General features: G+C 30.8%; 1 protein-coding gene across 1 annotated transcript in view; it reads left to right on the top strand.

Moving 5' to 3' along the window:
- Positions 1-26,463, top strand: part of LOC122518882 (cordon-bleu protein-like 1) — a 46,559-nt gene that overhangs the window by 4,772 nt on the left and 15,324 nt on the right. The gene's annotated exons all lie outside the window — the stretch shown is intronic.

The following is a 26,463-nucleotide window of genomic DNA, read 5'->3' as shown; positions in this document are numbered from 1 at the left end:
TATTTTTGTTAATTTTATCTCTCGTAGAATTTCAATTTGTTATTTAATTTCAATGAAAAATCAAATGTTTTCATTAATTACAAATTCATTGGTAAATCATCGATCAACATTTGAAAACCGATGTAATCTCGAATTATCTATCGACACATATCGTTCGAGATAATTTCTAAAATAAAAGATAAATTTCTCGTTTGGCCACTTAATTGATAATTTACGAATAAGTCGAGATTCTTATCGGTAATCATTTTCTAATAGAATTCGCGTTAATTCTTAATTTGGTATAGAAGATTCGAATCGATCGAAAATATAATACGGATATAAATTTGGAATTTATCTTGAAAACCGATCATCTATACGATACTCGTTTAAAATAAAAGATAAGTAATTCGCGTTATTCTCGGCTACTTCCTTCGTGAATTACGGATTCGTAATATACGAAGGACGTGCGGAGGTAAAAGTAAATGGAATCGTAGTTGAGCAGCAAGATCACAGCAATACAAAGCAAAGCAAAGCAAAGCAAAGCATAGCACAACACGAATGAACGAACGAACAAGTGGAATACAAACGTCCTACGCGTTACAAATGTATTTCCAATAAATTCTTTTCGTTCCGAGGATATCGAACATCGTGTCTTGCGAGAAAAACTATCGCGTGTTATTGCATTCCGTGCATTCGAACGAAATTACGGATCGAATCCTATCTTCTTCAATTTTTTTTTTATTTTTCTTCTCTTTCTTCTTCTTTTTCCTTCGTATTTGCACCATAAAAGAAGACAAAATAAAAAAGGGAGGAAAAATAGGAAAACTTCGTTCAATAATTTCCATTCGCCTAATTCGCTTACCTTTCTCCTCCTTTGTTATTTGACGTTCAAATTTCAAGGGAATTCAACAACAACAACAAAAATAATAAAAAACGAAAAATAAAGAACGCCTTTTATGTTCATTGTCCATGTAACGTGTTCTACATTGTCCCACGATGTTATCTCCTCGATTCTGCTTTAAATATAAAATCCAGTTTCCAAGCTTTATGTTTGCTACAAGTTAAACTCGTATAAGAGACCGAGTAAGAGCCTCGATTTGAAACCGTTAACGTTTAATTGTCCTCGCTTCTTCTTCCTGTTTTATTTATTATAATTTAACCGTTAACGAAGAAAGCTACACAGAGTTGTTCTTTTTTTACCTACAAATAATCCTCAATCGTTTGCTCAATTCTCAAATCTTATTTTAATCGTCTAACACGATTCACACTTTGCGTATATATATTTAAAAATAATTACATTGGCAATTTTATATCGTTAACGATAAGTATCGTGTACTTACGATTAGAATTGAAAAGAAAGAGAGAGAGAGAGACACGGAGAAATAGAATTAGAAATGCAGTTAAATTAGTCGATTTCCTGTTTTACGTAAAACCTCTCAACGAAGAACATTTTAACGTGCGTTCCTTTCCATCAACTTATTATTATTATTATTATATTTTCCTTTTTTGGTGAACTCAGTTTTACTCGATTCGTATAAGTTTCGATTATTGTTTTTTTACCATTAATATTTTTTTTTTTTTCGTATTTATAGTTGCATACCTATTTTGTACAAATTTTAATTCTTATTATTAATTATATATAAACTATAGACTATTACTGTTATTATAGAAGAAATTTGTAATAAACTAAGTTTCCTAATTTGAAATTTATTTATCGTTCGTAAGTAGTTTAGGAGATATTCAAAGAGAAAATATACAAAAAATAGAGATAGAGAAAAATATGACGATCCTTTTTCTAGGTGTGGTAATGTATTATTAATAATTGCACGCGAGGGAGACTATTTGAGTATTTTACCTAAGACGATTAGGTACGTATCAGTAAGATGATGTTTCTTGGGAGGAGTCTCCCAGAGTTAGGAATAGTAAAAGAGAAATAGATAAAGAGAGAGAGAAAGATTTGAATGCTACACAGTCATTAGTTGTTGCTACCGTTAGAGATGGACGGAAAGACAAGAGGAACGATGCGAATCGTAATTGCGATATTACCTCGAGAACTCGAGGAGTCGATTAGTGTTTCTTCTTCTTCTTCTTCTTATTCTTCTTCTTCTTCCTTTTTCTGTATTTATTTATTTATTCTTTCTATTTGAATCCTCTCGTTAACATCCATATTCTCAAGGCATCTCACGATGTGAGATAATTCTTCACGATGACATTATTTGATTATTACATCGTCATCCTGATTAATATTCGAAACAGGTTATTATATTAATTGTCCTTATCCATCTTTCGATCTATCTAGTATCTACTATCTATTTGTACTATATTTGATTGGGGCTGAAATATTTCAATTTCTATAAGAACATCAACATCCTACAATTTGAACAGTTACGTTCAGGATTAATTATCATTGATCGTAAGACAAACCATTTGAATTATTATATATGTAGGATTCGTGAAAAAATTGGGCCGTTGGACAGACTGGACCGGGGGGACTCGAACCTGGATCTTCCGTTTTCCGGATTCTTAATGCTTAATTAAACTGCTCTTTAACCAATTGAGCTATCCAGGGCCCACCGTCCAATCTCCTCACGAACGCCTACTTAAGTGTTTGGCTTGGAGGTGCTCGCATCCCACATATATCAAAAATCTAAATCTAAAAGAAAATCAATTTCGGGAGGAGAGAGATCAACTCTTATTATTTATTTATTTAAAAATAAATCTACGTAACACACGCTAAACATTAAAGTATGTAGATTTGTGTATACTAAAGAGGATCGAGCGAAACGTATTAGGAATAAATGCCACGATTACACCTTATCTGGTTTAATTTCCTTCATAGTACGTTTCCTACGTCATTTCTTCGTTGTAGGTTCCTTTGAAATCGTGTCAGCGTTCTTAATTGCCATGAGGAGGAGGACGTATAAAGCGTGGTACGGTTCGTTTTGCCTTTCATACTTAATAAGACGAGACAAGCGCGTAACGACGCTATCTAAGCAAGATCTATGGAGCCCCATACTGGCTCGTTTAACTTCATTATAACGCGAATTTAATCCTTCTACAATCCAAATTCTTCTCTTATCATTCCAATTGTTTCGTAACCAAAAATAATCAATTTTCGAATAATCATTGTTACTTTTTTTATATGCAAGTATCCTATATACGAATGCATTGTTATGTTCAGAATTGAATTAGGAATCATTGATTATAAAACAAACGTAATACTTTTTAATCAAATTTCACTTCTATCATTTTAATTATTAAATCTAGGATTTTCCAAATAATTTCCAACGATCAATTCAATTTTTCTATTTATAATCAATTCTCATAGAAACGTTCATAACTGTGCAATTATACGTTCAAAGTTAGGATTCATTGATTGTAATTAAAATTTAATATCTACACTTCAAATGTCAGAACGATGAATTTTGATAGTAATCGATTGTTTCATTTAATTCGACAAAAAATGTTTCTATGTAAGAACGTTGCACGAGTATGCAGTTACGCTCAGGGTTGTCAAACTACTTGGTGGCGGAAATGCAACGCGTTGCATGTTGAATAAAGGGACGTAGAACGTTGACTGGTATACACCAGCCATCTGCAATTTACGCTTTTGCCAAGCTCGTTTCACCGCTCCTTAAGGCAGGCGTGGCACCAAGCCACAAACTTTAGTCTCGCACCTATCTCCTCGGTTACTATACTAGAATTTAGATTCGTTCGACGCGACTATCATTTTAAACTCTACGAACCGAGCTCGAGTAAACTCGACGACGTTTTTTTTTCTTACCTTCGTCAAAATCAATAATTAACAATTACGCGTGCTAATTATAATATTAATTAATTATATTTACTATTGTAATTTCATTTTAATTTCTCGTTTTAAAAAAAATAATAAAAATAGTCAATTCACGTAACTTTCAAAATAATTCGCTCGTTGTTATAATTCCAATTGAAATCCTTGAAATGTAAGATACGCGTCAAACTTTCTAAGAATTGAAAAATATTAAAAAATTGACAAATTAATGATCTTCATTTTAAAAAATAAGAAAACTAGTTCTAGCTTAAGTTAAAGAGAACTCATTACGAGTAAATACGCAGATCATCTCGGTAGCTGTCACCTTCGCGTATCTTCGTAGTAAGAAAATTGCATAGATCGTTGCAGGACCACCGCAAGAAGCAATTTCGTCCGTGAGACACGTATTACCTAGTTTACCGGAAATTATCGTCGTACGATTTTAACTACTCGAATGGGGATTATTAAAGTAACGTTTTCGCGTTCTTTCGTTCCACATTTCGTGACATGCTCTAAGAAAAGAATCATCTAAGAAAACTTCTTACAACAATATTATTCAATTATTTTAAACGAAACTTCCTTTCGTTTAGAATCCATTCAAATTTATTATATTCAATAATAAGCGAACACAATGAGCAAACCACGAACGAGTAGCAAGGCCGATCGAACATTGTTCGAGGTCGTGCAAGGAAAAAATATAAAAAAGCTTCTTCGTTTACGTGCGTCGCGAGATACGCAAAAGAATTGTGTATTATGCAAGTTGGGAAGAGCGGGGAGGAACCAGGGGTAGGGGTAGGGGAGACTCCAACTTTTTTTTTCTCTTCGAATGGTAATTATTTATAATTGCAATTAATTACGGGCATTTGCCTAGAATCTCATGCACGATAGTAACGAATCTGTGTTCGCCGAGTATGAGAACGACACTGTTCTCAGACAATTTATCGTACTTGCATAGGTGCATACACGCGGTGCATCACCGTATCTCTACAACGACATTATACACTTTGGGACTTTTCAAGAAATGTCCTCGTTATCCTAGAATACTGTCCTCGTTGTCTGACAACACATCGAATCCTTTAGAAATGGAATAAATCTTTTTGTGGAAAGTTTTGTCGTCGTTTAACTTGCTCTCGTATTCATTTGAATAATTGTATTCACCGTTTATTACGAATATTCATTTCAATTAGTTTCTTTTCTTTTCTTTTCTTTTCTTTTCAAATTATTAGTTCGAATTACGTGAAACTGACACTACGTCTGACATGTATGATTATTATTAATTTTATTTTCTTGTTCTCGAAGAAAGTCGGAAAGAAAAAGTCTTATAATTGTTATAGCGGTATTATATTATATGAGTAGATGTATCGTTGTTTTTGTTCCACATATAAGATTTTACGAAATAGCTATGTAAGCAGGAATCTCGAAGACTCGCTTTGTGAATCTCTGAGGAAATCTTGAAGAAATCTTGACGAAATCTTGCGATGAGACTCGAGGAAGTTTCGGAAGCATCGATACTCGACGGATATATGCTTTCTAAATTTTACCTTGTAAATCGTGCTTGCAGGATGATAATGAATCTTTTCTACCATATCGTCGGTGTGCGATTGTTATTCTCAAATTTTAATCATAATTATTATTATAACAATTAACATTATACATATTTACAGATTTATATTATATATTATTTTAAAATTGTATTCACTTAATTCAGACATTTGTTGTCAATTAGTCGAATAATTTTCCGAAGGATTTTAAAAATAAGATCTTAAATAATAAAATCCGCAATCACTTAGTTGCCAACCGAATAGCAACCGATGCCCCTGCAGCACGGCAACCGTTTATACACTCGTATTTAAGCGCGAAATGGTTGCAGACATTCAGGGGCTACGAACGGGAGTCACTCATACATATTCACGTAAAACTCGTGAATGAAGTGAAATAATATTACCTGTTTGCATTTAGTTATCTTAATGCTTATCTCGACGAAGATAATAAGAGACAGAGAAAAAAAAATAAAATCAAAAGAAATACTCGAAGCACGACGAGCGTTCGCGATTTAAAAAGAAACAAGAAAAAAAAACCCATAGAAATTTAAAGACGACATAAATTTGATAGTTCGAAATTTATAAACCGACGTGTAATATTTCCGTGCAACACTCTATATACGTATATACGAAGGATAGGATTTTTCTTCGATGTTAAAATATGTCGCATTGGAATTTTATCTTGGGGAGAGTGTTGGAAGACACGGAGAGATGATTTTTAAGGCGAATCAGATCGCGGAGAGACGAGATTTCGATCGGCGCTTTCTTCTCGCTCGATCGTGCTGAGCGCAAATGCGTCGTCGTTTGCTTCTTATTGCGCGCGCGTGCACGACCAACAAAAAAAAAAAATCAAATAAAATAGAAAGAAAAGATGAAAGAGAAGAAAGAAACGAGAGAGAGAGAGAGAGAGAACTATGAAACACGTTTACCGGCGCGCTTTTCACGAAGAAGCAGATGTTTCTACCGGTGTTTTGGCACGTGATCGTTTCCAACGGACTTACCGAGCCATGTGTGACCCTTAGAAAGCACCCTTATTGTTAGTATTACGTATACTACCCAGTAGTATACACGTAGTTGCTCTTCAAATCTTTCGGTACGATCACATTTTTCTAAAACCGTTCGTATACTTTTATATTCCACAGAATCGCATAATGGTTTTTGGATCTCGTAATCGTCGTTGTTTCTTTCGAATATTTCGGTGAGTAAACTCTATTCAAATTTCTCTTTCCATTTTCTCTTTCTCGCGTTTAGTATCCTCCTTCGACTAATAATCACTTTCGACTATGGATTCCCTGTGTGTGTCACCTAACAACAACACCACACTTCTTGCTAGAATATTTTTAGCGATTCACCAGTCGACGCGATCTCTTTGAATTTCTTTTTCATTTTATTTCTTCCATCTCTTTCTCTCTCGATTTTTTCGAAAATTAATCGAGCGAGTATTTTTTGTTTTCTTTTCGAAAAATTTGTTGTAGATTCGTTGTTACAAAAAGTGGGCTAACGGTACGGTTTTGTTTTTTTTTTCGTAAGTTTCTTAAAATGTAATTGAACGTTTGAAATTTGATAACTTCGAGACCTTTTAATGCAAAGACTTAGAGAAAAATTTGTTATCGCGATTGAGATATCTTAGAACGATGTTACGATTCGCACGATTTCACCGTCCGTAGGAAAGGATCAGGCCACGAAATAGCTCGGTCCTTTCCGCATTCGCGCATTCTTATTTCACCTCGTCATACAGCATTGTTTCTAATTTTCTTAGGAAGCGTGACAGTACCGTGATCTTGCGAGAGCACATCGAATTGCGAAATGTATTACATATGTGCTTAATCATTTCACGTTCCACATTAGAAAATTCAAAACCTGTGTGTATTAATATAATACGTTGTAAAAAGAAAATAATCTACACAAATTTCTAATCACGAGTATTCAATCTTACAAAAGATATTACAATTTTGTTCTATTTAATAAAAATATATTATTAATATATATATATCATAAAATAAATTGTGTTCGAATTTTGGTGAATTACAATTAACCCAGTGCCATAATTACCGGTATAATATATGTTATATACGTAAACATATAATATATTATAATAATATATATAATAATATATTTAATATTTATAATAATATATTTTATTATATATTATATATATTATATTAATATATATAATAATATATTAATATAATTAATATATTAATTATAATACATTAATATATTTAATATATATAATAATATATTATATTATATATTATATATATTAATATATATAATAATATATTTTATTGACGCAATCGATTACTCATGCGTTTAGGAAATGACATTAAAATTCGAGAAAGCATAGATTTCTTCTTAAAATAAGATTAAAAGGATAAAGTAAGAAATAATCTCAAGATGGCATCGGTTAACTTGAAACTCAGGGAAATCCTTTGGTGTTCTATCGTATGAGAGATATTCGTAGGAGAGAAATTCCGTGTCGGCAAACCGTTAGATCTGCCACCTGTCCAATGTCTTAGAAAAGAAAGAAAGAGAAAGAGAAAGAGAAAGAGAGTGCTCCTTCTGTCTATTCACAAGTAATGTCTACGAACGAGACATCTATGACATAAACATAGAATCAAATTCTATTGTATATACAAACGCAGGTATCATTTTTATTAAAGATTAGATTTTTCCTTGTAGATCTTTGAAACAGATAAAGCAGAGAGACTAATCTAAAGACACGCATAATCGATCAAACATTTATTTGACTTTTTATTTAAGATCGGCAATAAAGAATCGTGGTTTCTCTCCTCCCCTCTCCTCTCCTCTCCTCTCCTCTCCGCGTATTTTAATCTTGATTTACGACGATACCTTTAACACGTAAGATGTTGTTTCATCCTGGTGCCTGACCTTGAAATCAGCCTCCCCATTTTTTCCTCCCAGAACGACCCTTTTTCTAATCCTTCGATCCTACGAGTTTTCATTCGCGGTTTCGAACCCCCCTACTTTTTTAATCAATTCCCTGCCCACAAATAAACAAATTAAGCAACGGTATGAGAACTAATAAAATCAAGATTCTCTCGTTTATGTTATAAATAATGTTAAGAATTTTATTTTCGATTCTATTAGAAACGTTTCGTTTCGTCGATTGTGCATTAAGATCTTATCTGTTAATGGAAAAGTCACATCGCTGGGAATACTTTCTAATCTTCTACGATAAGCTACGATTGTGTGTGTGTATATATATATATACACATATATATCTACCTTTAGAATTATATTACGATCTAACAAGATGAACTCGTCCGAGTTTAAATCTTTCGAAACTATCTAATACAAGATGATGTCTATCATGCGAGTAGTAAATCAGATGACCAAAACTTTAAACCTTCGATGCGATATAATATCAAACAATTCTTATTCTCATTCTTCTTTTTCTTCTTCTTTTTATTATATTATTTTTTATGCTTTCTTTTTTTCCATTGCAAAGATTTTAGTGATTTTTGTTGAACCCTCCCAGCAACATAGTATCATTTACATCCCTTTTCTTTTTAATTCACGAAAATACTCCCACGCTACGATGATAATTAATTTTTTTAATTAATCCCTTCACCACAAAGTGTTCGTATCGATTAAACAAACTTCTAACTTATTCCCAATCATAGTCGTTCACATTTCGATTAAACGAATAAATTTGTCATGCATTATTATCGATCATTTTGTTTATGCAACTCTCACAATATCATAACACTTTTATCCCCCTCCCCCCTCGTCCCCTCCCCCACCGCAGCCCAACTCTCCTCTTCTTCTTTAGAATAAACGAAAATTTAATAACGAAATATTTATTATTTATTTATTTATAATTTATTTATATACTTATTTATTACTTATTTATTTATAATTTATTTATTTATAATTTATTTATTTATAATTTATTTATTTTACGAAATATTTATTATTTATTTATTTATAATTTTTTTATTATATAATTATTCTTTTTTTAGAATAAACGAAAATTTAATAACGAAATATTTATTATTTATTTATTTATTTTATTTATTTATTATTTATTTATTTATAATTTATTTATTTATATTTATTTATTTATAATTTATTTATTTATATTTATTTATTTTACGAATATTTATTATTTATTTATTTATAATTTATTTATTATATAATTATTCTTTAGAATAAACGAAAATATATTCCCACTGATATAGGATCCTTTCTCCAATGATTTTCGTCTCGATTAGGTGAATTTCTAATTCCCTCGTTGTTTCCATAATTTTATTACTTATTATTATTTATTTATTTATAATTTATTTATTTATATTTATTTATTTTACGAAATATTTATTATTTATTTATTTATAATTTATTTATTTATAATTTATTTATTTTACGAAATATTTATTATTTATTTATTTATAATTTATTTATTATATAATTATTCTTTAGAATAAACGAAAATATATTTCCACTGATATAGGATCCTTTCTCCAATGATTTTCGTCTCGATTAGGTGAATTTCTAATTCCCTCGTTGTTTCCATAATCTTTCGCGGTCTGTTTTTATGCACATCTCCCACTCTCTCTCTCTCTCTCTCCGTTCTCTTCCGAAGTGTTCGCTCGAGCGCACCCGATGATACTCGAATAACAACGGAAAATAACGACAGATCACGACGGGGAAGTTACCTGGCGGAAAGTAACGAAGTGCGCGCTCGTGTTCAAGCGAAAGCCCGTTACCTGTTGGTGGTACGGGCACTGTGGTCAGTCTCACGCGCGCTGCGACAGTTTCTACGAGTCTTTTGTTGTGGATTACGTTTTAAAACGTTACACGTTAGAAACCCACACATTTATAAATAATAGTTGCACACAAATATCATAGAAGATACACCACGGGATATACGATACGCGAACGATCATTAACAAACGTGAGACAGGTGTCATTTTGTTTGTTTTCTTTTTACATTAAATTAGAATTTTGATGTCGATAAACGTTTAGGGATTTTTCGTGTGTTCCCAAAACGTTTCCCTAAAATACCTCCAAATAGTCGAATTCCTAGACCCGTTCGTTGATCCAACTAACGGAAGTGAATTCTTTTCAATCGTTTAGGACTATTGTGATTCCTTAAATTCTTGTGCATTCCTCTATCTACCTGTTAACAATTATTTAGAGGGGTAATCGTTAATATTCTTTCAAGAGAATATTTATTTTAAGAGGACTCGAGGTTTTCGTTAACGAAATGACACCAACGAAGATTTGATCGCGAGGTAAGGAAATGTTTGAATTATTTGTTTTCAGTATTAATCATATACCAGCATCGAAAAATTGTTTCTCTTTTTATCATCATACGTTATTATAAATGTTATTAAATGTTTGCAAAGAGACACGAATATTCATTGCACAAGACAATAAATCATATCGTTTTACGTGAACACGCGATACAAATGATATTATTTTACGAAGTTATTTCTCAATTTATTTTTACCACACGTACTATAATATTTTGTTTTGTTGTTTTTCTTTTTTTTTTTATTTATTTAATATTACAGATAAAACATTCGTGAATATAACATTGTTCGATGTTTCTTTCAACGATAATAACATTTGTTAAATGTTCATTTAATTTGTATTGAACCACAGTCGCATAACTTTTCGTGCTTCTCACCAATGACGGTCTAATCCAATTAGAATCTTCGCGATGACGATAGGTTTCTTATTATTATCTCGCAAATTAAAAAAATTTACACACACACAGGCACACATGTGTGCTCACATAAATAATTTTTCTATACGTTATCAGGATCAATACGATGACAATTTTTTGGATAAATCAAGTAAGGAAAATAAAAATCCACGTAATCGTGTTTGATCTTACCTATTGTTTTCCCTACTTCTTTTTTTTTTTTTGTTCTTTTTCCAATGCAGTCGTCCTTATCTTTTATTATTACTTCAAAGATACCGATTATTGGAATACGATCTCGATTTCGAAAAAAGATAATAATCTCGTAAGGTATAAAAGGGTTTTAATTCGATTAAATTTATCGGATTGTACACACGGGAAAACAATTCGTACGATTCGCAATGGTTGACTCATCTAATTGACGTAGTACGAAATATTTCTTCATTTATCGAAGATCCAAGTTTTTTGCGATAGGACGTTCATTTATATCGGGTGTCCCAATATTCTTGCTTAGTTAAGAAACAAAAATTATATTGAAAGATTAATAATAAGAATAATTCGTTGTTCATTTTTCCGATATACGAATTGTCAATGTTACAACAACGCTTTTATTCGAATAAAATGATTCAAACCTACAAATATTTAAGAGAAACAAATTTCTAAATTTTGTGTTGTTTCAGTTAGAATTATTGTAACACACCCGGTAAACATTTAGATTCCAGAATCGCATGGAAATCGTTTATGTTCGGCTATCAGTATCGTGTCTGCTTTTAGTAGATTCTTTTGAATAGATTAATGAATTCTTTTCCTTATCACATTTTTATTTTGTAGATAAGAGTAATGTAAATAATTTGTTCATTAATCATCATCATCATCATCACCACCACCATCATCCTTTGAATTACTCGTTGAATTATATCGTTCGTTTTACATTTAAGATGGTCGAATTTGTTTGTTTAAACTATTATTTCTTTTAATATTACATATATATATATATACGTGATGTTCAAAAAGACACGCCCGTCTTACGCGTGAAAATGGCATTTCACGCTGGTTGCTGGCCAATCCGTTAACTCCGCGAACGTGTTTTTAATGACGAGACTGCCGTCTGCTGCTAGCCGACGAGAATAATAATTATTAAATCGTTCCACCACGCTGGATTCTTCTTCAAGCTCGGTACCGCTCCTATTTTTCCTTTTCTTTCTTCCTTTCATATTATTTTTTGTCTTCTTTCATTTCCTACGCATCCCCATTTTTTCTCGTCTCCCATTCTAATACTCATCAAACACAATTTCCGATTCCTATTACCAATCCTTCTTTTTTTTTATAAGATTTTATTGATCGGTGCATCGTTTGCACGATTCAATCATTTTTATTTATTTAATTTCTTTTTTTTTATATATGTGTAAGACTTCGCGTTGATTAGTTCAGTATCGTTTGCTATGTAAATGATTTTAATCTAGATTATTATTTGCACAACATCGATTAATTTTAATTTACTTTCCTTTTTATAATCTTTCATGTTTTCCACGCATTTATTTTTCCATACGATACTTAATATTTAAACAAAAGCAATCATGATTCATATTCCAACCCTTTGATAGTACTTCGTAAGTTGACTCACGATTCGATATGGAAAGGTTGTTGTTCCCTATGAGTCATTTTTATCTAAATAATTATTAGCACGGGCATCGATTAATTTACTTTCGCCGTCATTCAGCTTTTTGTAAGTCAGGTGTGAGTGCATATCTAAGTGACCTTGATTTGTTAAATCTGGGACAGCGTTTTATCGATAATCATACTGCAGACGATAGAATAAAAGAAAGAAAGAGATAGAGATAGAGATAGAAATGTTTGCATACTACGATCTTATGCACAGATTTTTTGTACATTTAACTCAATTGTAATTACGAATTCGATATAACACACACCTTACGAATTATTGCAACAATAATGAATACATTTGAACAACCTTTACGTAGCACGAATATTTCTGTCATACTAATTTATATCTCTTAACACGATTTTCATTCAACACAGGTACGAATTAAATGTCTTATAGGAGACTTGAATTTATTAATCATCATTTTGTACGAGTATTTATGACAATGAACTAATTGTGAGATAAAAATCGAACAATAAAAATTCATTTTATGATTTATTTTATATTATATCAAAATAAATCATCAAATATTTCTATATTACAATTATTTTTTATATATATTTATTAGATATCAATTTTTATGATTATACAAAATAAATCATAGAATTAATTTATAGTTTAACTAACAAGGAGAGCTTACGGATGTACCCTCACGAATTTTTACGAGCTTTTCTTTTCTTTTTTTACGAATCGAGAAGGTTTCTCTTGAAAATAAGAGAGTCAGCATCCAATTTATTAATCATCATTTTGTACGAGTATTTATGACAATGAACTAATTGTGAGATAAAAATCGAACAATAAAAATTTCATTTTATGATTTATTTAATATTACACTTGATTTATATTATATCAAAATAAATCGTCAAATATTTCTATATTACAATTATTTTGTATATATATTTATTAGATATCAATTTTTATGATTATACAAAATAAATCATAGAATTAATTTATAGTTTGACTAACAAGGAGAGCTTACGGATGTACCCTCACGAATTTTTACGAGCTTTTCTTTTCTTTTTTTACGAATCGAGAAGGTTTCTCTTGAAAATAAGAGAGTCAGCATCCAATTTATTAATCATCATTTTGTACGAGTATTTATGACAATGAACTAATTGTGAGATAAAAATCGAACAATAAAAATTCGATTTTATGATTTATTTAATATTACACTTGATTTATATTATATCAAAATAAATCGTCAAATATTTCTATATTACAATTATTTTTTATATAAATTTTTTAGATATCAATTTTTATGATTGTACAAAATAAATCATAGAATTAATTTATAGTTTGACTAACAAGGAGAGCTTACGGATGTACCCTCACGAATTTTTACGAGCTTTTCTTTTCTTTTTTTACGAATCGAGAAGGTTTCTCTTGAAAATAAGAGAGTCAGCATCCGCTATCACTTCCAACTTCAGTAAGATAATATTTACCGTCCTGATTTTACGCTTCTGACGTCAATAAAAGCAAAGAATAAATGTATTTTCTTTTCTCTCTCTCTCTCTCTCTTTTTCTCTTTCTCTCTTCTTACGTATTCTCATTTTTTTTTTCATACATTTATTTCTACCATTTGTGATTTTACGTATGACAAATACGACAAGTAATGGTGCCAGGAATTTAATCGCATAACAGTCCAAGGATCCTCGCATTTTTTATTATTATTATTATTATTTTTTATTTACAACGTTACCCTCTTTCGTATTACGGGAGGAGGGGGGGGGAAGAAAAAAGGAAAATAAGAAAAAAATTAATATCGAATATCGGAATCGGAAAGCGGAACTCGATTGGTGTCGTACAAACCGATCATTATCCTCATTCGTTAAAATCTAACGCATTATTCGCGCATACTCGTATAAGCTCGATTATGTTTATCTCGGATCGATTCTAACCTCATCAAATTGCATCTAATTATTTCTCGTTCTCGTTCGTAAATAATTTTACGGGAAAAAGAAAACAAGGAAAGAAAAAAAAAAAAAAAAGAGAGAGAGAAAGAAAAAAGAAAGATAAAACAAAACGAAAAAAGAAATAAAATTGCATTCGATCGTAATCCTCTAATGAAAAAACTAATCCATGGGGATAGCTCGTTTGTCTAGCTCGTAAAACCCATAAGACCGAATCGACCGTACGGCTTTAATTAGAGTCGCGTTAATCCACTTCCTCTATTTCATGCTTGCAACTAATAAAATCGCTTCCATTACTTCTACCAACGTTTATTCCAACTATTTTTACTTCTTTCTTTTTTTCTATTCTTCTTCTTCTTCTTGTATATTCGAAGATGAGAACGTTTAACGAAAAAATAATGAACAAAAATTACATAATTATATTTCTAACTTACAATGAGTACCAGTAATATTTTTAGCTTCACTTAAACAAATAACATTTGTTTCTAATAAAATATTTTCAAATTCAAATGAGAACTGATACGAATATTCTTATAATTCACTCACGATTGAATACATTTTTATGCATGGGAAAGAAAAAAAAGCAACAGGTCTCGGTAATCATTTTTTTCTTTTTAATTTAAAAAATACTTCTCAATAATCCACGTTAAGTTTGTTAATCGAATTGAATGGGAATCGTTCTCATTTTCAAAAGGTTAATATAAAAATCATATATTTTTATATTTTCCTATACATTTAATTTTTAATTTTTTTTTTTTTCTTTAAAACCATATGTTTATTGCTTTGAACCAATACTACTATACTACTATTATAGAACTGTTATACTTTTATTTATGTATTATTTACTATTTTCTTTTTACATTTATCTACTTACTGTGCGTTACTACTAATATAATGATAAGTTTAATAATAATTACATAATTTAATTAAATTACAAAATACTGTAATTAATGACCTTTAGGGAGCCTAGGCTGTAGGCTCAATAAAAAATTATTAAATAAATAAATAAATAAATAATACGCGTGTGTATAACCAATTTACAGCTGATGAGACTATATACTGCATGTGATTGGTGACATTAATGATAAGCGTGAACGCGAAATGATGAGAAAAGGAAATAGAAGAGAATCACAAAAGAAAATAAAATAAAAGGAAAGAAGAAGGGAAAGAATTTAACTGGAGTCGAGTCGAGAGATGTAAACAGGATGCCGAAGGGGATACAGGAAGAAGAGAAAGATAGTAAGACGATGAGAGCAAGGATTATGCGAAGGTAGCAAGGTCGTTGCCACGCTGAGAGCTGATATTCTTCTCTCTCTTTCTCTTTTTATTTCTTTTTCTCTCTTCTTCTTTTTCTTTCTTTCTTTCTTTCTTTCTTTCTGTTCCTTTGCCGGCAAGGTCGTTGCCATTGAAGAGAATATGCTCCTTTTCTCGAAGCTAGTTAACTTGTAAATTCGCGTTTCAAATCGTTCCAACCTAGTCCCTCAATTTATCTTTTACCATCTTTCATAGTTCGAAACTAGGAAAATTGAGAAATGAAAATTTCGATGTTTGGATAGAAAATAACAGTGGTTAGAAGACAAATATCTTCATTTGTTTATTATTCAAAAAATAGAAAGAGAGATTTTTAATTGCTCGTTAAATTCATTTGACTATTCATTTGACTATTCGTTTGATTAAATTTTCAAAGATTCGTACAAGTATTACGTTTTTTTTTTCATTGACATTTAAGAAAACTTGTGGCCTTTTTTTATTTTCATTTCATCTCTATTTACCTTGTAACAGTTTGCTAATTGAGAAATGAAAATATGTCAACTTTTTACTGAAAATAACGGTGGTTAAATAAAAACATCGATTTGTCCGATGAAATGATCCTACGATTATTATATACATTATGACGCATAAATTATTCAGTAGGAAGGAGAGAGAAAAATACCAAATTGCTTGTTAAATTCATTTGAGTGTCGAGATTCAAGGATAAAGTTACTAAAATACAGTCGTCTTTATTTCCATTATCACGAAAAGAGAAAAAATAAAAAGAAAAATATTCTTTCATAGAAGCAGACATTTTGAAATGATTTCGCGTTAGTTCCGATCAATTTTACGATAATTAAAATAATTAAAATAATTAGAAAAATGATGAGAAACACATTTGAACAGTTTGGACAAAGGTTAACGGCGTTTAAAATAGAAACATCTAATTCGTCCTGACATTTTATTACGACATAAAAATTATTCTCAAAATAATAGAGAAGAAATAGAGAGAAGAGATTGAAAGTAGCATGTTCAAATACATTTGAGTATAATCTCAAGTGAGATGAGTTAATTTTCTAATAATTTGAAACGAAGTATCGAAACATAGATAAATCTAGCAATATTTCATTCGATCTAACTTTGATGATATTAAAACTCATGAGCGATAAACTATAAAGATCTGGGCATGTAAGATTGTAAGAAAAGAAAATGCCATAAGCGGAGGACTAAGAGGAATGAATTCTTCAAAGATCTTTATAAGGAAGTGAAAACGAGACGGGGAGAACTTGGACGACAGAGAAATTCATTAATAAAAGTGCACTTGTAGAACACATATATGTATAATATGTACGTGTGTGTACACATATATATACCCATACCATTAACAGTAAAAACGTAGAAGAAGGAACGTACAAACGTGTACGAAGGAACGATTCAACTGTGTTGAGGTATCTGTGTGAGTGAATTGCGCGTAGGTCAGGGTCGTCGTGTCTTATACGTGTGTGAGGTGTATGTATATGTGCATGTGAGTTGTCTGAGAGGAGAAGGGAAAGCCAATAAGAGATAGGAAGGAAAGAAGGTAGAAAAGGTAGAGAAAATAAAAAAGGAAAAAGAAAAACAGGTTAAAGGAAAAATAAGAAAGAGGTAAAAAAGAATATCGGGTCTCTCTCCCTTATTGGAAGAGAGAAAGAGAGAGGAAAAGAGAGAGAGAGAGAGAGAGAACTCTCTTTTTTTAAAGAGAAACGGTTGATCTTTGCTCGAGGCGCGTGCTAACGTTCTTCGATGAAAGTTGAATGATGGTGTCTCTCCAGAAATGCGTTTGTTCGGAAGGTCTCTTTCCTCCCCCCTCCTCTCCTCTCCTCTCTCGCGAATCGAGACAGGAGAACGAGCTATAGCTCGAGTTTTTCATCCATTCAGTAGCAGCACCTGACCGAAAAAAGTTGGCTTGGAAAGCCGACTTGGCTTACCTGCCACGCCACCTGATAATTGGCTACACCATTTAAGATCATGGATTCTCTGTTAGCTCTGAGAACATCGGGAGAGGGTGTCCCGAACGAAATGAGAAACGATACCTCGACCAACAACCTGCTTCTTGTCACCAAAATCTCATTCCCTTTTCCTTCCCCGTTCATTTTCTCTCCTCTTCTCTTCTCTTCTCTTTCCTTGAAAGTCTTCAAAGTCTTCTTTTTCTTCTTCTCGTCCGACCACTTCTCCGTTCTCCATGTTTCTTTCGGTAAAAGTGATCGGAGAAACTTCTTCTTCTTCTTCTTATTCTTGAACTTTCCTCTGAATATACATTTTGTTGTAAATCAATCAATGTATTTATCTCTCTCTCTCTCTCTCTCTTTCTTTTCTGTCTGATTTCTTTTTTTCATTTTCTTCTTTATAAATCATCGTAACGGCTGCTTGTATGTAAAATTTGATAACGATATACGATGCGAAATAAAAAAAAAAAAGAACAAATTTATTCACTTTCAAATTGTACGTTCATTTTCCAAATTGCATATTCATTATCCAAATTGCATATTCATTTTTTCGAATGAATAAAGCAACGTTATTTATTTCGTTTCCATTCATTCATTTTCACAGAATAGAACGCGTTCTTTCGTTGCAATTATTTAAAAAAAAAAAAAAAAAGGGAAAAAGATAGAATAATCGGAGGTTTTTGACGGATGGTCGTTTAAAAAGGCTTAATTGATAATTTTTCTAACGTAAACGTAATTTACGATTTTAAGCTTGAAATTTGTACAACGATAATATCGTCGACGTTACGAAGCCTTTAAAAGGAGAGAGAGAGAGAGAGAGAGAAAGAGTTCTTATCTACAAAGCGATTACAATTTTTCTATTGTCAACTATGATAACGAACGGTAACAATGAGCTAAGAAATGTTAGAAAATTCGCACCTGAAAAATAGCTGCAACGATTTCTTCTTATCGTTTTAATATTTCCTTATACGTAGCACGATAATATTATACTCAACGATAACAATATTAATGACAATTAAAGTTACATGATATATTTTTACATCTTTCAATTGTATTTCATTTCTTCTTTTCTTTTTTTTTTTTTTTAAATAATTAAAATCAAAAATATACAATATAGAACAATCAAGATTTTTTTATAATATATATATTACAATAAAACCAGTTAACATAATATAATAATAATAATAATAATAATAATAATAATAATAATAATAATAATAAATTTTTTTTTTTTTTTTTTAAATTAAAATCAAAATCTAATATACTTTTTTATAATATATACATTACAATAAAACCAGTTAACATAATAATAATAATAATAATATTCTGACACAATTGTAGGGGAAATTAATAAATAAATTCTCCCCCTTTGCTATTTTTTTTTTCTACACCTTCGAATCGTTGATATTAAATTAAAAAAAAAGAAAAGAAAAAAAGATATAGAAATGATAAAGTACGTATGAAGTACAAGCAAACGGGATAATCGTTGAAATCGTTAAACGAGATAAATCGATGCTTCATTAATTCTCTAATTAGCTCGAGCGTTGGTTAATTAACATCATTTCCTTTCCCGGACTCCGACGACACTAAAATTAAATCTTCGATATCGGCTGTGCGAATCTTCGAACCATCCTTTTACTTACAACAAGCAGCTTTTAATTTTCAAATTCCCATCAGTTACGTTGATTCTCGTCGTTAAGATAATTTCGTTACGAAAATAAAATCCTCCTTCCACCCCCTCCCCCAAAAAAAAAATTTATATATATATATAAATATATATTTAAATATATATATTTTTAAATATTTTATAATATAATATAATATAATATTTATAATATAATATAATATAATATAATATTTTAAATTTTATATAAATATATATATATATTTGATTTTGATAAGTGATATCACTAAATATCACTTAGATTTATTTATAAATATATATATATATATATATATATATATATTATATTTATCCGATTACAAAATGGTGTTACATTTTATCGTAATAGAATAATATCTATGGTAAGAGTTATACTTGCGTTTGGTTAGATCTCTTATCTCAAAGGCAAACATTATTGATAAACATATTTCTTGCCTCGGTGTCTCCGAGAACACCTGTAAATATACTGACGAGAAAAAAATTAAAAAAAAAAAGGAAAAAAAAAAATCTCGCACGTATAAGGAGACCCATAAATGGTCTATAAATAAATTCTTGTTTACATTGTATAGACAGAAATTTGAGTATCGATAGCTGATTTACATGAAAATCGAATATACTAATCAATTTTGAAATGATTTATCGTTACTATATCAAATATATATTTAATATGTTTAATATCGCGTTTCAAAAGATTTGAAAAACATTTTCTTTCTTTTTTTTTTCACGTCTATAATACTCTGGTTTATACCAGTGGTTTTTAAAAAGTGTACACCGAGAAGAAATATGTATTACAAAATGAAATTGACAAATATATTTTTGATTGTATTAGTGTGCGTACTCGTTTTAAAATACGTCAAATTAAAATATGAAATAAATGTAAACCCGGGATAATTTAGAAAATAATCATAATCGAAGATAAAAAGAAAAAGTTAAGCGTTGAACGTCGGTTGCTACATCCAAATGTTGATCGTTAAATATTGTCAACGATTCAAAATCGTCAATTTTGCGCGGTGCAAGAATGCAACTTGCATCGGTGCAGTAAGAACGGATTAAGTAATATCCTACACACAAGTAACAACGAGTACACGTAAGTTTTACGTAAGAACAGTGCTACGCGTAATTCCGTGTGTATCGAGTATCCTTCCTCTACCTCCTCCTCCTCCTCCCCCTCCCCCTCCTCCTCCTCCTGATCCTCCTCCTTCTCTTCGTTTCTTTCCACTTGCAATGCTTTCCGAGCACGCACCGGCAAAGTTGATCGGTGCCTTTCACTCTTTGACCTTCTTCGAATTTTATCAAGGTTGAAATGAACTTCTTTTACCTTTTTTTTTTTTACCTGGTCATACATGTTTTTTCCTTTTATTTTTATATTTTTTTGTCGATTTATCTTTAAACGATTACAAGGTGCAATTTAAAATAAACGTCGATCTATAATCAGCAAATATATACTTGCATAATAAATATTATAATTATATAAATATATATATAGATGTGTGTGTGTGTGTATAGTGTTACGAGATATAAAATGAATTTCTATGCGAATTCGTACGAGTTTAAAATAGTTATAACTCAAATGAAATTGGGAATATATGAAACTGGATTCAAGTTAACATTTCCGTTTGACGATTTATGTCATTTGGGTATATTGAGAGATAAAATAAAGATACAAAATCGAAAATAAAAAACAAAATTGTAGATAAATAAAAAGAATAGTTCGGTAAAAATTCAGCGGGGGGTCCAAGTTAATATTTCTATTTTATAGGGATTCAATGGTGATCGGAAACCCATGCAAATTCCACGACACACTCGGTGAATCTTCGCGAATTGTAACAGTACTTGCGAGTCAAGGAGAAAGAGAGAAAGGAAGATAGAGAGAAAGATATATAGAGAGAGAGAGAGAGAGAGAGAATGAAAGAGGCCATTGGTCGAAGAAGAAACTCTTCGAGAATTATTATCATCGTTGAACAACTTTAAAAAATTACTATTTTTTTATTTAAAATGATTATTTTGATATTCGATATTTAATTCCAAGTACGTAATCGTTTAATAATAAATCATTATATCATACGATACAAGTTTTGAAGATAAGGAAACGATTTATTTATCAAACATCAGGAAAATGATTTTCACATTAGCGATAAAAATCATTCGAACTGGCAGATGAATAGTTTTAAATCGATCAGAATAATATTACTGGCGTTATCTTGCGTGAATAAATATTAGTTCTATTTATTTATTATTTTGTTTTATCCTTCCGGTAGTTTTCGATCGCGTTAAAATCATATGAACGGTGTGTTAGCCTGAAGTGACTAACGGGAAACGGTGCGAGTTGACGAGGAGGAGGTTGTTTCTTCAGAAAGGAAATAGCATATCGGGGGTATAGCTATAACGGATCCCCATGACTTTCCCGTCGTTATTTTTTCAAAATGAGACCATTTTTATTTAACGTTAATTATTATATCCATTCGCGTAATTTTAAAGAGACAGTAATGATATCCTAGTTAAAGGAATTGGGTACCTAATCGAATCGATTAGAACTATGAATGATTGGATTTATATTTTTATTTGTAATTGTAAGACCAATACAAAAATGATTGCTGGAAGATTAATCGTTAACAGACCAAATGGATTTATTCTATCAATTTTGGTCATTTAATTAATTAAAAATAAATTCAATTTACAATTTGTATAACTCGATTAACAATTATTAATATATTACAATATATAATGTTATATATTTAAAAATACAGTAATATATTGAACATAACATAACTATAACAAATGACGATAAAAATGATATAAAAAAAATGTCTAGAATGCACTTTTAAATGCATCGAGTCACGAATATGACAAATTTATAATTGAAATTTTTCAATCTGTCATTTCAAATTGACTTGACAGTTTTAAAAATAAAATTTATCGTATTATCGATCGTATCGAGAATACAAACGAATACGAACGAATGTAAAGGAATATCTAACGCCGCGAAGAAAGTTGATCGAACCGAAATAAAATCTGTGACGTAATCGTGTTGAAATAAAAAAAGAAAAAAAAAAGAAAAAAAAGGGTTAGAGGAAGACGTAACACGATCGGTTAGCCGGTTGTAACGTAACGCACGTTGCTGTTGCAGTGTAGAATGAAAGACGAAGTTGTTGGGTGAGCCCTCTGCTTCTCTCCACCTACCAACAAACATTCACAATCAAGTATACCCTCGTGCCTGACCTTATATCCAACTCACACATCAATATAAACGTGTCTCTTTGTGTTATTATATGCATCTCTTGTGTGTACGTGTGTTTATGTGTGTGTTTGAGTGAGTATATTTCAACTAAATTCTCTTCCGTGAAGAAAGCTGCAATACCAACGAACCAACGAACCAACCAACCAACCAACTTTCCGTCTCTTTTATTCCCTTTTTTTTTCTTCGACGTTCTTTCAAATCCTGTGTGAAATAAAAATTTGTTTTCTAAGTGTATAAGTTCAACTTTATTATCGTTTCTCATACTTTTTACGATTATTTAACGATCCTGTACGCGAAAAAGTTACATTTTCTAATACCACGTCAGGTATTCTCTTGCTTGGTAGTATTGTATTTGCTTTTTACATGATTTTTATGTTATTAACATAAACATTGCAATTAATAACGACCCAGATCTCACGCCACCTGGAAATTCTTGAGCATTGAGATACCATCTCCCACGTGTTTCTTTTTTTTTCAGATCAATCAATTTTATTTTCAATTGTTCGATATTAGATAAGACAATTATAAACTAAAGTTTGTAAAAAACGTAAGGTGGATTGTTTGTATTTCTGATCGGTGAGTATAAAACATTTGAATGAGACAGCAGGGAACGTAGAGTTCGATTCAAGGTCATACCTGTGACCGTTCCGTGTTTTGTTTACGCGTCCTCTTTTACCTTTTCTTTCTCTCTTAACAACGAAATTGTTTTTTTAAGTGGTAGAAGTCCAATTAAAAGAATAAAATAAAATTTGATTGTAACATATTGTATTATTATTTGTTTGAAAATTAATAGTTTAACTGTCGCTTTCTCTATTCAATCTCGAAGTAATCGAAACTATTAGAGATGATGGAAAATCTTATTGAACAAGCTCTAATAGGTAAAATCTTCCGCGTTCTTTATAATCTTGTACAACTATAATATGTCTTGTACACACACACACACACAAACAAACAGGAAAAATAAAAAAAGAGATAATGAATAATAAATTTGATTACATAACTGCTTCATCGATAAAATAATAAAATTGCAAATATTTATATGAGAAAGTAAAAAAAAGCTAAAAGGTTGGGTGATGTTAAATAAAAAAAAAGAAAGGAAAGAAATCTTAGAAAGAAGAAGAAGAGGATACACTTGTTCGTTACGTAAAAATACGTGTTTATCGATCGAAATAAAAAAAAAAATAGAAAAACTAAAGAAAGAAATAATAACGGAAAAGGATAAATCAAGTTTCGTGACGGTAATGTTAGAAATTTTTTCATTTATCTCGACCATGGCCTTTCGTTTAGTTTCGTTTAGTTTCTTCTTCGAGATTGAAGTAGGTGGAAGAGGTGGTGGAGGAGGAGGAGGGGGGGATTTATTATTCGTGATTGTTAGTCTCTTTGTCATCGACGTTTTCAAGAAAAAGAAAGGACAAGGCGACGACATTGCAAGGTTGCAACGACGACGGATGCAGTAATCTTCGTGATGCAATCGAAACTTCCTTCGCGGTTTTATTTTCCACTCGAAATAATTCCACTCTAAGACGTAAACGCTAATATTGAAATCCTTGGATCTTCTTCGAGATCTTCTGTCATACGCACGCACACACACGCACACACACCTTATATATTTCAACCATTCGCAAGTAGAAAACGTTTACCTCGAAGTATTTTTCTTTTCTTTTTTAATTTTTAGTATCAAAGTTTTTAATCGATGCTTAACCCTTCGTATCGTCGGATTTTAAAACAAATTTTTTATCCGGTTAATCGATTAATTTACACTGGCCAAAGTTTATTGACCTCCCACCCCCACCCCCCACCCCTGTATCTTCTAATATAAATTTTTTAACTTCTTCTTCTTCTTCTTAATATTGTTATTTGATATTCGTTAACATTCGTAGAAGAAAAAAAAATTGTATAAGTTTTTTATTTTAAATTTGATCTCATCTCGTACGCAACTTCACAGATGCGAAATAAAAATGAATTGACAATTTTTGTTTATTCGATTTAATCAAGTTTTTCTACTTTTCGATTTGACAAATGAACGAGTCGAGAAATCGGTCTTTTATTATTTATATTTCTTTTTCTTCTTTTTTCAAATTTGAATTTGCCAAAAATGCGTAATGGTCTGTACGCACGCACACACACGCACACACCTGTATTATTTCAACCATTCGCAAGTAGAAACGTTTACCTCGAAGTATTTTTCTTTTCTTTTTTTAATTTTTAGTATCAAAGTTTTTAATCGATGCTTAACCCTTCGTATCGTCGGATTTTTAAACAAATTTTTTATCCGGTCAATCGATTAATTTCAAATGGCCAAAGTTTACTGACCTCCCACCCCCACCCCTGTATCTTCTAATAATAAATTATTTTTAACTTCTTTTTCTTCTTCTTAATATCGTTATTATTGATATTCGTTAACAATTCGTAGAAGAAAAAAATTGTATAAGTTTTTTTATTTTAAATTTGATCTCATCTCGTACGCAAACTTCACAGATGCGAAATAAAAATGAATTGACAATTTTTGTTTATTCGATTTAATCAAGTTTTTCTACTTTTCGATTTGACAAATGAACGAGTCGAGAAATCGGTCTTTTATTATTTATATTTCTTTTTCTTCTTTTTTTCAAATTTGAATTTGCCAAAAATGCGTAATGGTGTGTACGCACGAGTCTCAGCGAAAGTTAACAGATATCAGAAAGTAACATATGGTTTTAAAAACCGGTCCTTCAAAATAATCAACGAAGCGAGAGAAAGGTTAAACGTCGATTTGTATTTTGGTCAAATTTTGATTTCACCGTTTAATCGAAAATGTCAGGCAACGACGCACGATGAGAACGATTAAAAATTATTTTCATGTTATATACATATACATATATAATATTTCTAAATTAAATTCGTGTATAACTTATAACGTTTTCAACATTCGTCATAAATATTGAAAGAAAAAGAACAACAAAATAAAACAGAAAATTTATTTCAATGGTTTACTTCTAAAGTAAAGTTTATTGAATTATAATACCTATAATTATAATAAACTTTCCTTCAATATCGGAAGTCGATCATTTTAGTTAACTGCACTCGCCATAATTTTTTATTTTTTTTCATTTTATTATTATACAATATCGAGGTATACAATAAGACGTTTTTAAAAAATAAAAAAAACAAATAAAACCACCGATGGCTGATTTTTTCACGATGACAAAACGGGTAGGGAGGGAGGAGGGGGGTATACACGTTATGAACTATTAAAATACGTACTTGGTTACTTGGTACGCGTTACGACTCCCACGAACGTGCGTTATTTGCCAAGAAGGATTGCATAATCGAGGAACAAGAATATATTCTCGAGGAATGTGACACGAAAATTGACGTGAAGTTTTTCATTTCGCGAATCGAAATATATGACTCTTCCTTCTTTCATATTACATAATAGATGCAATAATAATTCATTTATAAAATAATCATAAGAGTGTCTCTGTTATTAGAGTCGAAATGAAAATTTCAATTATTTTCGATAACATTGGTCCATCATTCAAAGTTGATCATCCAAATAAAAGTTCAAAGGTTTGATCGAATGAATTTAATATCAAGTGCATCGTATTAATCGTTAAATTTAATTACATTAACAACTCTCGGTATAATTATTTAATGAATTTGAAAGGACGTCACGTTTAAACCGATACCACTGGCACGTGCTGACTCGAGTCAACCATCTTAGACTTGAACTATTAACGCGAACGACGAACAAAAATAAAAAAATACAGAAAAAAGAACCAACAAAAAGAAA

This window comes from Polistes fuscatus, unplaced genomic scaffold (genome assembly GCF_010416935.1).
Source record: "Polistes fuscatus isolate 324 unplaced genomic scaffold, CU_Pfus_HIC Scaffold27, whole genome shotgun sequence".
Classification (NCBI taxonomy): Eukaryota; Metazoa; Arthropoda; class Insecta; order Hymenoptera; family Vespidae; genus Polistes; species Polistes fuscatus.
This window is presented reverse-complemented; position numbering and strand designations above follow the sequence as displayed.